This window comes from Montipora foliosa, chromosome 14 (assembly GCF_036669935.1).
Source record: "Montipora foliosa isolate CH-2021 chromosome 14, ASM3666993v2, whole genome shotgun sequence".
Taxonomy (NCBI): domain Eukaryota; kingdom Metazoa; phylum Cnidaria; class Anthozoa; order Scleractinia; family Acroporidae; genus Montipora; species Montipora foliosa.
This window is the reverse complement of record NC_090882.1, coordinates 1,330,672-1,340,788: the sequence shown is the minus strand read 5'-3', so window position 1 is coordinate 1,340,788 and position 10,117 is coordinate 1,330,672. Positions and strand designations below refer to the sequence as shown.

Sequence of the window (10,117 nt, the reverse complement as noted above, 5' to 3'; positions counted from 1 at the left end):
GCAATCCCTTTACCACCTCCGGCAAGGAGAGATGGGATTCCGTGACTTCTCTTTTGGAATAAAATGGGGTTTCTTTAACGTCCTACGGAGGTACCTAGACAAGTTCTCTGTTCAGTCCGATCATCCTTACTGAACAATAAACGTCTAATTTCCTCTATCATTGCAAAGGAGGTATTTCACTCTCTCAGTTATTCAAAAAACCCTGAGCGTTAGATTAGTATACGGTTTCAACCCACAGCGGTCGCTATTCTTAAAAGAAAATTATCTGTTACGCGAATATTATTATCATATCCTTGGTAATATAAGTGAGAGCCCAAATGGAAAATCGGCCAATATAAGCGCGCCGCCATGATATCGCTGACCAAAAGGGTCGCACGAGGTTTTTCTTGAAAAATACTGAAAGTGCAGCAATTGGAGGGTGTTTTCAAGCAAGAAGTTTTTCGTTGATATGAATATTGGAGAAGTGGCAACACAAGCCCGAGGAAGCAGATGTGACCTCGGTCTTCGCGGAGGATAAAAGTGATTATATATAATGGGATGGTGTCATCTAGAGAAAGTAGGATCCTGATTATTTTAATCTGAAAAAAAGCAATAACTTTACGGACAAAACAATTTTTTTTTAGTTTTTTTTTTTTTTTTTTTTTCACCATCCCTTGACACGAGTAAACACAAACATGTCTATCTCCACGCTCAATGATAGCAGCAATGTCATGGATAATTGGTAATTGGGAGAATGAAGTCAAGGCACGTGTTTCCGGTCGCACATTAGGAATTTGGTGTAGATTCTGAGCAACACAAGGTTAAGTCAGTGTTTATGGGCATTCGATCTGCATGGCAGATGTCACGCATTCGAAATCCAGTTTACGTATTCAATCTCATCACCACTTAATAAGGCCTTCAACCGTTGATTGTGTTTTGTTTGGTTTTGGAAAATCATTTCTTTCTTAATCAATTGCCCTGCGAAGCTTTCGCTGATTTTGAATGTCACCATCTTTGTTAGACATAAAACTTTGACACAATCAGGGAACTAAAACAATGTGTGGTGTTTAAGAAAAGAGTATTGTTTGTTTTAAAATTGTTGTTTGGCCATATTATATTAAAATATTTTATGATTTTTTCCTAAATTTTGAAACGACGGCGCATGCTCTGTGGACGTCAGTGGGAGACGCCATTTTTGAACCAACCTGTAGATCTTCAAAAATTACAAAAGGCTTTTTGATAATCAAGCCCATCAGTTTTTAAAAATCGTGTGTTCTTCGTGTTTCCAAAACGGTTCAGTGACGGACCGAGAAAATAACAGACCAAAAGTCATCCTCTAATCCGACAGAAAACTTTTCAGATCGGGTAGACAATGTCTCCTTCACTTGAATGACAAATAACTGAATCAGTCTGGCTGTCTGTTTTTTTCTCCAAATGTTGACAATTGTGTTTTTAATAGGACATTTTACTTGTGGCCACGAAAAAATCATACACTTTCTTACTTTGTCCATTTTAAAAAAAGACAGCCTTACGAATCTTCCTTATTATAGACGAATTTAGTTTATAAGATTCTTAATCTGGTAAAACGAGCAACAATTTGACAATTTTCACTAATAAAAGAAATGTACTACTTGGGGGTGACAATGACCCCCCAGGTTAACCTTTACTTTGTTAAGCTATATGCTGTTGAGGGGTGGCTCCTATTTGAAGGCGATCGTCACCATATTTTTAAAGAAAATGGAGGTGGACACTAAAGTCCGTTGAATAAAAGCATTTTATTGTGCAACTTCTATGAATCGAAACGTAAAGGGGGAAATGTTCAAATCCCGCTTTATTATCATTCTCACAAAAGGATTTTTTCCGAACAAGAAGCAAGTGTTCCTCTCTCCACGCCCCCCCTCTCCATGGAGTAAAGATGGTGGTAACAAAAAACCAAGACATAATACCCATCAAAAGTACAGTCACAAACGGGATAATTGTTCTTTCTGCGTCCGGTCCCATAGAAGGAACCCATGTATTTCTACAGTGTGTTTTATAGCATGCATTTACAAATCATGCGTACATTAAATTTCATTTTGATGAATGAATATATCAAATTCTCTCTTTGTCCTCACAAAAAGCACGGCTTTAATTTTGCGCAACACATCGCTAAAATCTGGTTTCAGTAAAAACGTTTGTTCATTGATTTAAAGAAAAAAAAATACTATTTGGTGGCTCGCTGCAAGTACACAGAGATTACAGGAAGTGAAATAATTTCAGCCTACAACCAGTAAGAAAGCCTCAAAGCTTAATTCTTAGCCGCGCAAAAACAACTTTTATCTCTATATAATAGAGCAAAGAAGTGTATACAACATTGCCGGTTTAAAAAAAACATTAAAGCAGGCTTTGTTTGACCATTTGAAATTGAAGAAACGCAAGTCATGCTTGTGTGCAGAATAGGGAAGCGTAAAACTTGTCAGCTTGAACTTGAACTTGAACTTTATTTTTATTTAAACACGATAAATCTATCAGATAAACTAATAATTAATAATAATTACAATCTACTTATAATCTATAGTAAACATGATCAGAAATTAAAAGAGAAAATAGAGAAAATATAAAAAAATTCTGCTTGTACATAGATGCCGTGTGCGTTTAGTCGTTTCCCACACAAGATGGAAGAAATCGCGACAAACCATTTCCCCCCCCCCCCCCCCCGAACACATTGAAGTTGATTTTGGCTTGCCGCAATCCATGTGACAAGCTGTTCCAGAATAACCGAAACCATCATAGCTAAAGCTGTTTTTTAGGAAATTGGTGCGGGGCAATGGAACAGCTAGTTTGTTTCCGAGTTCCTTAAATTATAGGTGGATCATATTAAGTGGAAAAGAGAGGTTTCGACGGTTTGCTGAAAATTGTGAACATCTGAATTGCAATCTGCTGCAAAGCCATGCCTATGGTTAACACATTAAAACCACGATACATCCTGATCTTCACAACTTTGTGCGGCTCCTCTTGAATGGAGCTGGTAGCTCACTTCATTTGGATCTGGGAGTGTGAAGGCCCTCAAAACATACCCCACAATCCTGTTCGTTCGCATAGTGCCAGGGGTGGGGGGGACGTGTTTATTAGTCCCAGGCTCCTTTTGAGCGTGAACGCGGTCAGAACACAAGCTACAACTTAAAGGTTGGCGCCTTGAGAGTTTTGTCGATACGTTCCAAACGTCTTTCTCTCAGGCGTGACTAAAGCGTGCAGCGTTTTTTTTTCTCCCGAACGTGAGGGTCGTAACTCTTGTTGTGGACAGCCGAACGCAATGAAACCGTGTCCGCGGTAAATTTCTCTTCGGGAGAAGAGTCCCAAGAGCCATAATTGTTTCTGACTCCTTTTGCTTTTAAACTGTGTTTAGAGATCGCGGTGACAGCTTTAATGGGATCGATCGTTTTTACAACGCTTCTTCAATCGGTGATACTCCCGTTGCATCTCACCTTCCATGTAGATCACTTTTGTGGTCTGCCATGTTCTAGAGTTTTCATGTTCTTTTTGCACAAACGGTTTCAACCTGTTTTGGGGGTAGGTTGATCGTAAGATTGGAAACGAGCACTCGTACACTACAGTCCCGAGAGACTGGAAATAGAAAGGCCTCAGCTTGATGGACGTCATCAGAAGATGACGAAGAATCCATGAAGTGTACTCTCTTTTTTTCCTTGCTTTCCACCCAAGAGAATTTCTCCGGGATTTTGTTCACCATTTATCAAGAACCTCCATTTTTAAACTGAGAAGCATTCGGCTTTAAGCACCACAAAACGTGTTCCTAAATTTCTCCATGGATTAACTTATCTTCGGCTGTAAAGCCATTTGTCCCTACAAAGTGGTATTTTTCGTTTTGAAATTCCTTTTTTCCAACGCGCTGTTAGTGTCCATTGCTCGTTGTAGGTCTTTTTTGGTACTTGCTTCTCACATCAAGGAACATACGGTTCGGTCTTCGTCACCGTGCTATCCGCCAAGGCTCTAACCTCGGTCTGTCGAAGTGTTGCTACACGTGCTACAAGTACTGCACGTGCTACAGCTACATCTGATCCTGCGTCATCGGTCTGTAAAGTCCCATCCTGATCGTACTCGCTGTTATAACGATAGCGCGCGTCGTCATTAATGTACTCATGTTCTCCTCCAATACCTTGCTCCATTGCCATATTTGCAGAGTGTTGATTGAATCGCACCAGGTTATGGCGTCCTTTTGTGATTCTGTAAATGTTACCAAAATGTGGCAATGATCAGCCAAACACGTTAAGAGACCTTACGATCAAAAAAAACGCTGCTTTTTGGTTTTCAATCAGTCGCCCCTCTTAATCTGGTTCCTTCCGTGATGTTGTTTAACGGGAGGGAGTGGTCCCTTACCTCAGGATAAAGGATTGGGCGTTACTAAAACCCTTTAATAGAGAGGAGCATTGGGGTCTTTGGGAAACCGCAAAAACCGAAGGTAAAAATCACCCAAACCTGCAAAAACCGTAGTCTCCTTTCGCAGCCGTTTTTTTGGATGTCACGCATGGGGCGAAAAGTCGCGTGACGCCACGCCCCCTAAAACGGCTGCGAAGGATACTAGCAAAACCGAGCAAACCAAATCTCGATCGAAAGCGAAAAAAAGCCCAAACAAAATCCTAAAAACCAAGAGTAAGAATCTGGTATCAGGGTTGTCCCCATCAGCGCCAGAAAAGTGTCTTTTTGTTAATTGGGTAACAAACATTGAGTCAGCCGATTTTGGTTTTACTCTTGATGATGGACTCTTGTAAAATAAACTGAATCTTCTTCATCCAAAGAAGATGTTTTAACCTGATGACATGTGTATCATAAGTTACTTGTAGCTGCCATGGTCGCAAATCTTGCATTTCGTCTTTAAGTGGGAAAAAATCTGACAAAATCTCTTTCCCTACAGATGTCGTGAATCGGCAAACAAAAGAATTTCGTGCTGTGGAGCATATTTAAGGCGACCTAGGCTCAGTATGTTTCCGTTCCCGAAATGTTGGTCGCCACTCGGCACCATCCTAATATTGTGAAACGGACGAGGATTCAGTAGGAAAAGAAATACAATTGATACCAAAGTAGGCGTAGTGAACGGTCGTGCGCAAAGAAAGTAACTCACACTTAACAAAAAACGCTTGCACTACAAGCTAGACTTTAGGGACAAAATTTGCGATTGCGACAACGCTTATTGGATACGGTGGCCCATACCTGTCCACAAAGAAAAAGCCGCAACAAAACCTGCAACAGACAGCAAAAACCGCAAAACCGAATCATTTTGGGGGCAAAGCATAGTCCAAAACCGCAAAACCAAAAAATCTAACGCCCTCCTGTATGTAAAATACCTGCAAGGATACAATGGCTATCAAAACAAACGCCCCCTAGGGACAAGCATCTACCAATTGCAAAGTCTCGCAACCCAAGAAGTCTGCGACTTACCTGAGGTCTGCGCAAAATTACGAGTTTTGCAATGGCAGCACAAATATCCAACAGCAGTCAATGTCCTTGTTTAGGTGTGTTTTCAATTTCTAACGAGGTCCTCAATAATGACTTGGCAACACAATCCGATTATTAATCCAAGAATTTTGTTTACCGGAACAAACTACTTACTTTCCCGCCCCCCCTGCTTCTATCTTGGGGTCAAGGCAGACGAATTTGATAGCAAGTGTTCCGGGACAGCAAACAGGACTGTAGTTTAGCCGTTTCAAAACGAAATTGCTATCTTTCAAAAGGCCACCATTTTTTTTTCTTTTTTTTTTTTTCTTTTTTTTTTACTGCGGGTACTTTGATGAACGACGCAGAAACTATTCCAATATGATTGTCCGCGAACAAACAGACGCCAAGAAATGTCCTCGGTGTCCAAATAGTTTGAATTCTTAACCATAAGTTTTACCTTAAGTGGTCCTTTAAAAGAACCTTTCGCAATCGTTACCAAAAAAATATTTGGCATATGATTATTGTTTTTTACATTGCATGACTTCAGGCTGCCTATAAATTCTCTGTCTATCGCTCTTCGATTAATGTTAAACAAATCCCCAATACGACAATTGAGATAAAACTTTGCACCATCGGAAAACTTCAGTATTTCTCAGGTGACAAGCAAGCCGATCAAGCTTTATTAGGCCTATCAATTAAATGATTCAAGCCAAGATTGTTAACTCCTACACTTCATGTTTATACCCCGATCTCATGTGAATCATTCATTTTACACATGCAACACTAACCTACTTGAAAGCCCTAGTGTCTGACGCTGAAGCAATATAAATGGTACTTCGGTAGCGTTCACTGATTAAATCTTAATATAATTCCGAAGGACTAAATTTCCAAGTTTACTTCAATTGTATAGTTCAACGGAAATTAAAATAACCAGGATGTAAGAAATTAGTGAAATGGTCTTTCTAGCTGACTTGAGCCGTAACTCACTGACCACACCATATAGCTTGAAAATGCTATTGCCATTCTCCTCATGCTAGCACGCTTTCTGAATTTCACTCGTCTAAATTATTTAACCACCTATTAAAACAGACTTTTCGAGTGAAACTGAAAAGTGGCGTTCTATTTCATGGTACACAGACTTAAAGCATCGTGACTAACCCTTCAAACCAACATACCTCTCTATTGAACTGGCAAAATATTGTCTGTATTTGTCGCGAACCTTGTGTCGTTTTGTGTTCAAACCGAGCATCAAGCGAGGGACCGCCGGCCGTTTTGAATAGGCCACAAAAAAATGTTTTGCTCTTGAATTCTGATGTCATTGTCTCTCACACTTGGTCTGGTATCTTCGTCACTTGTAATAAATAGCACGATAGATATTGTCGGACATCGCTACGTGTTATGATGCACGAAAGTCTTTTCGATTGACTTCTGGGAGAGAACGTTTCCCAGTGTACTTCGAACGCTTAAACTTTTACTTTTTCGCTCATTCATGTTCTCTAACGCTCAAACAACTGAGTCCAACAAAAAAAAAACGGACCAGTATGTTAAATTTCCTGAACGTTTTGTGCCAATATTTCATGTGTTGTTTTACACACGTAATCAGACATATCGCTACACTTAGAGAACTAAAATAAATAAATACAAACATTGTTAGTGATAGATTGACAAAAACGGATAAAACGGAGAAAATGCGACGACAGAATATCAAACTAGACGTGGGTACAAGTAGATTAAAATTAACGTTTGAATTGTTTTTTTATTCAAAAACAGGTCTTCCGCCGGTGAGTTATGTTGCTTTGATTAGTATCAGCCTCTTTGTTTGCAAGGTAGCTTAGGTTTTTATCAGTGACTGAAATTGTGATTTGCCGATTTCCCTCGTCGTGGAGGGAGCTCAATTAATCCAGATAAGAAGGAGGGATAAATACAAGTGAAAATTGCGCTGCACCAGGCCCGATTCATTCTCGTTCCCAGGGTCTTGTATCTCTCCAACCCCTCGCTACCTCTGTGGGTGGGGGCGACCTTGACAAAGACCCTGGTAGCGCGTAAAGCGGGAGCCGCTGTTTCTCAAAAGCACCGAAAGGTTTTCAGGGGTTCGAAAGACAGCAATTCGTTAAATTAAGATCTCTTGTATTATAAAAACTGGTCATTTGCCTCAAGTTTTCGAAACCCTAGAAAACCAAACACACCGTACGGTTTCCAGCAATGAAACGTCTTCCTTTTTGTTGTCCCATCAAACCTACTAGAATCCTATAATTAGGAGCAGAAATCTTCACAGCTGGCTTTTTTATTCCGTCGACACTACCCTGGATGAGCCAGAGGTCCTTGTCGACTCAACCAGCCGGCGAGGAGCGTCAGAGCGAAGTAGTGCTGGTCGGCAAGAGACCTCTTTTCCTCGCTCGCTTTCCCGCCCCCAACGAGAAAAAAAACCTCTGGCACCCAGGGTAGGGCAACACGATTTATTCGATTCAACAACTATCTTCGTCATTGGTGTTGTCATATATTGTTACGGAAAAGGATTTCGCCAAAGAAATCCTGAATAATCATTGTGTCCGATAAAACAAGTTCTACTTAACCTGAAAAAGCGCGAGCTGGTTTCTGGCAAACGAATATTATTTCAATGATATATTGCACAAAACAACATACAAGTTGAGGCGTAGGAATCAATCATGGCCTCAAGAAAACAGCCTGGTCCCAAATCGTTATAATTTGCAGCGAAATTCGGTTGAATAACGAAACGTATGTCTGTTCTAACAAGGCAGATAGTTGGCCGATTGGCTATAATCAAATCTTGTATACAAAAAGAAAAGTAGGAAATGGAAAAATTGTTTTAATAAATTTTTGTACTACCATTCGTAACGTTTAACTGACAGTTAGAAAGTTGGCTTGACCAAAAAAAATGTTCAGCTCGGAAACAATGGGCCCCCCCCCCCCCCCCCCCCCCTCGATCATACCCCCCCCCCGGTGTTATTTTCCTTTCGAAATGTTGGTTTTTATGTAGAGGATCCTGTAATCGATGTCGAGGAGATATTAATTTCTGTTTTGAGTGGCAAGGAATCGAACGAGTAAGATGTTGTTCTTAGCGACGAGAACATAAGATTCATATCTTCGAGCAAACGTGTACTTTTCTTTTTTAATTATATGGACATATTATGAATGGTAGAGATTGGAATAAGCAGGCTTTACTTCAAATACTGGGTGTTACTCACCAAACAGAAAAAAGTCCGGAATCGCGTGACGTCGTTGCTCAATATGTCACTCGTGTTAAGGCCCGTGCAAAACGCTCGCAACAACACGCAAACCTTGTTGTGGTCCCACAATGTTTTGTCTCGTGTTTGCGCGATGTTAGCCAAGGGTGCAAACGCTCGCAACAAGTCACAACATGTTGGGTCTTTAAGATGCGAATACAAAAGACTCTGGGAACGGTTTTCCATCTACCGCGCTCATGTTGACATTTCTTTGTTCGCAATAGTTATATTTGTGTGTAAGTGGCCTGTAGTGCGCGTGCGCCGGCGCAAACAGTGTTGGATGTAGCACTGTGCAGAACGAACGGCAACATTGTTGGACCCACGCTTCGACTGAGCCGCGAAAACAATAGAAATGTTGGCACTTGTTGAGCATCTGAAGTTTGAACACCAGTTTCAAACTTCATCCCAACAATTTCCAACAAGTCGCAACAAACACACATACTTGGTGTGCAAAGGCCTCGCAACATGTTATGGTCCAACAATGTTGCGTCTTGTTGGCCAACAATGGTTGCGTCGTTTGCACGGGCCTTTCCATCAGGGACAAAAAATACGTCACTCGGTTCCCGGATGAAAATTTAAAAAGAAACAAAGGTTTTCGTGACCCCGGCCCCTGTTGTTTGTTACAGTTTACCAACCAAACGTACATCATGTTAATAAACAGTAGATTTTCAAAGGAATCACATGTGTCTACTACTTAACATACTAGGATTAGTAAATATATCTAGTGGTGTACCCTGAACTTACAACGAAGTTGGCCTAAAGTCACATCCTACTGTGTTTGTATTTCCATTCGATTCATTTATAGATTAATCGCTACGATATAACGGGGACAGCTATTTTTTTAGAGTTATTTTCATAGAGTTATGTCGTAGAGTTAGAATTTAAGTTTCCCAAATTCTGAATTGACGATTTTGGGACTGCCAAAATCCTGACATTCAAGAGTTTGAACTGCCAAAATCGTGAATTCAGGATCTTTGGGAGTCGTTAACTCTAACTCCAAGTCATAACTCTAACTGAAATAAACTCTATTGATAGTTAACCCTCCGATATAACGGTTCGGCTTTACCCTTGCTTGCCTCACTCTGTTGTCACATTAGTCCCTTCTCCTTCCTTTCTTTTTTCTTTCATATTTCAGCTTCCTTAGCAATTTTTGTAGGTACTAAATTTCTTTTCCATTATAAAATATTCAAAATAAAATACAAATGGCAGCTAATTTGGTGGTTTTCATTCTGACGTCAACGGCGTCCCGGGTTGGTGTACAGAAACAATGCAGTAAAAAAACGTCTTTTGGGAATTTTTGTACCCCTCCATTAGCCCTCACTTCTTTCCATCTTCAACGTAATAAAAAACGCACTACAACCTACTTCTTTATCCTCTGACCGCTTGCAAAAATGGCTTTCCTACATCTACCTGTTGTGGCTTTCCAGGCCGCTCCCCTAACCTTCGAGGACCTGCTGGTAAAC

The 10,117-nt window shown here is 40.5% G+C and overlaps 1 pseudogene; it reads right to left on the bottom strand.

Moving 5' to 3' along the window:
- Nucleotides 1–3,190: 3,190 nt before the first annotated feature.
- LOC137985495 (uncharacterized) lies at nt 3,191–4,148 on the bottom strand (annotated as a pseudogene).
- Nucleotides 4,149–10,117: the final 5,969 nt, after the last annotated feature.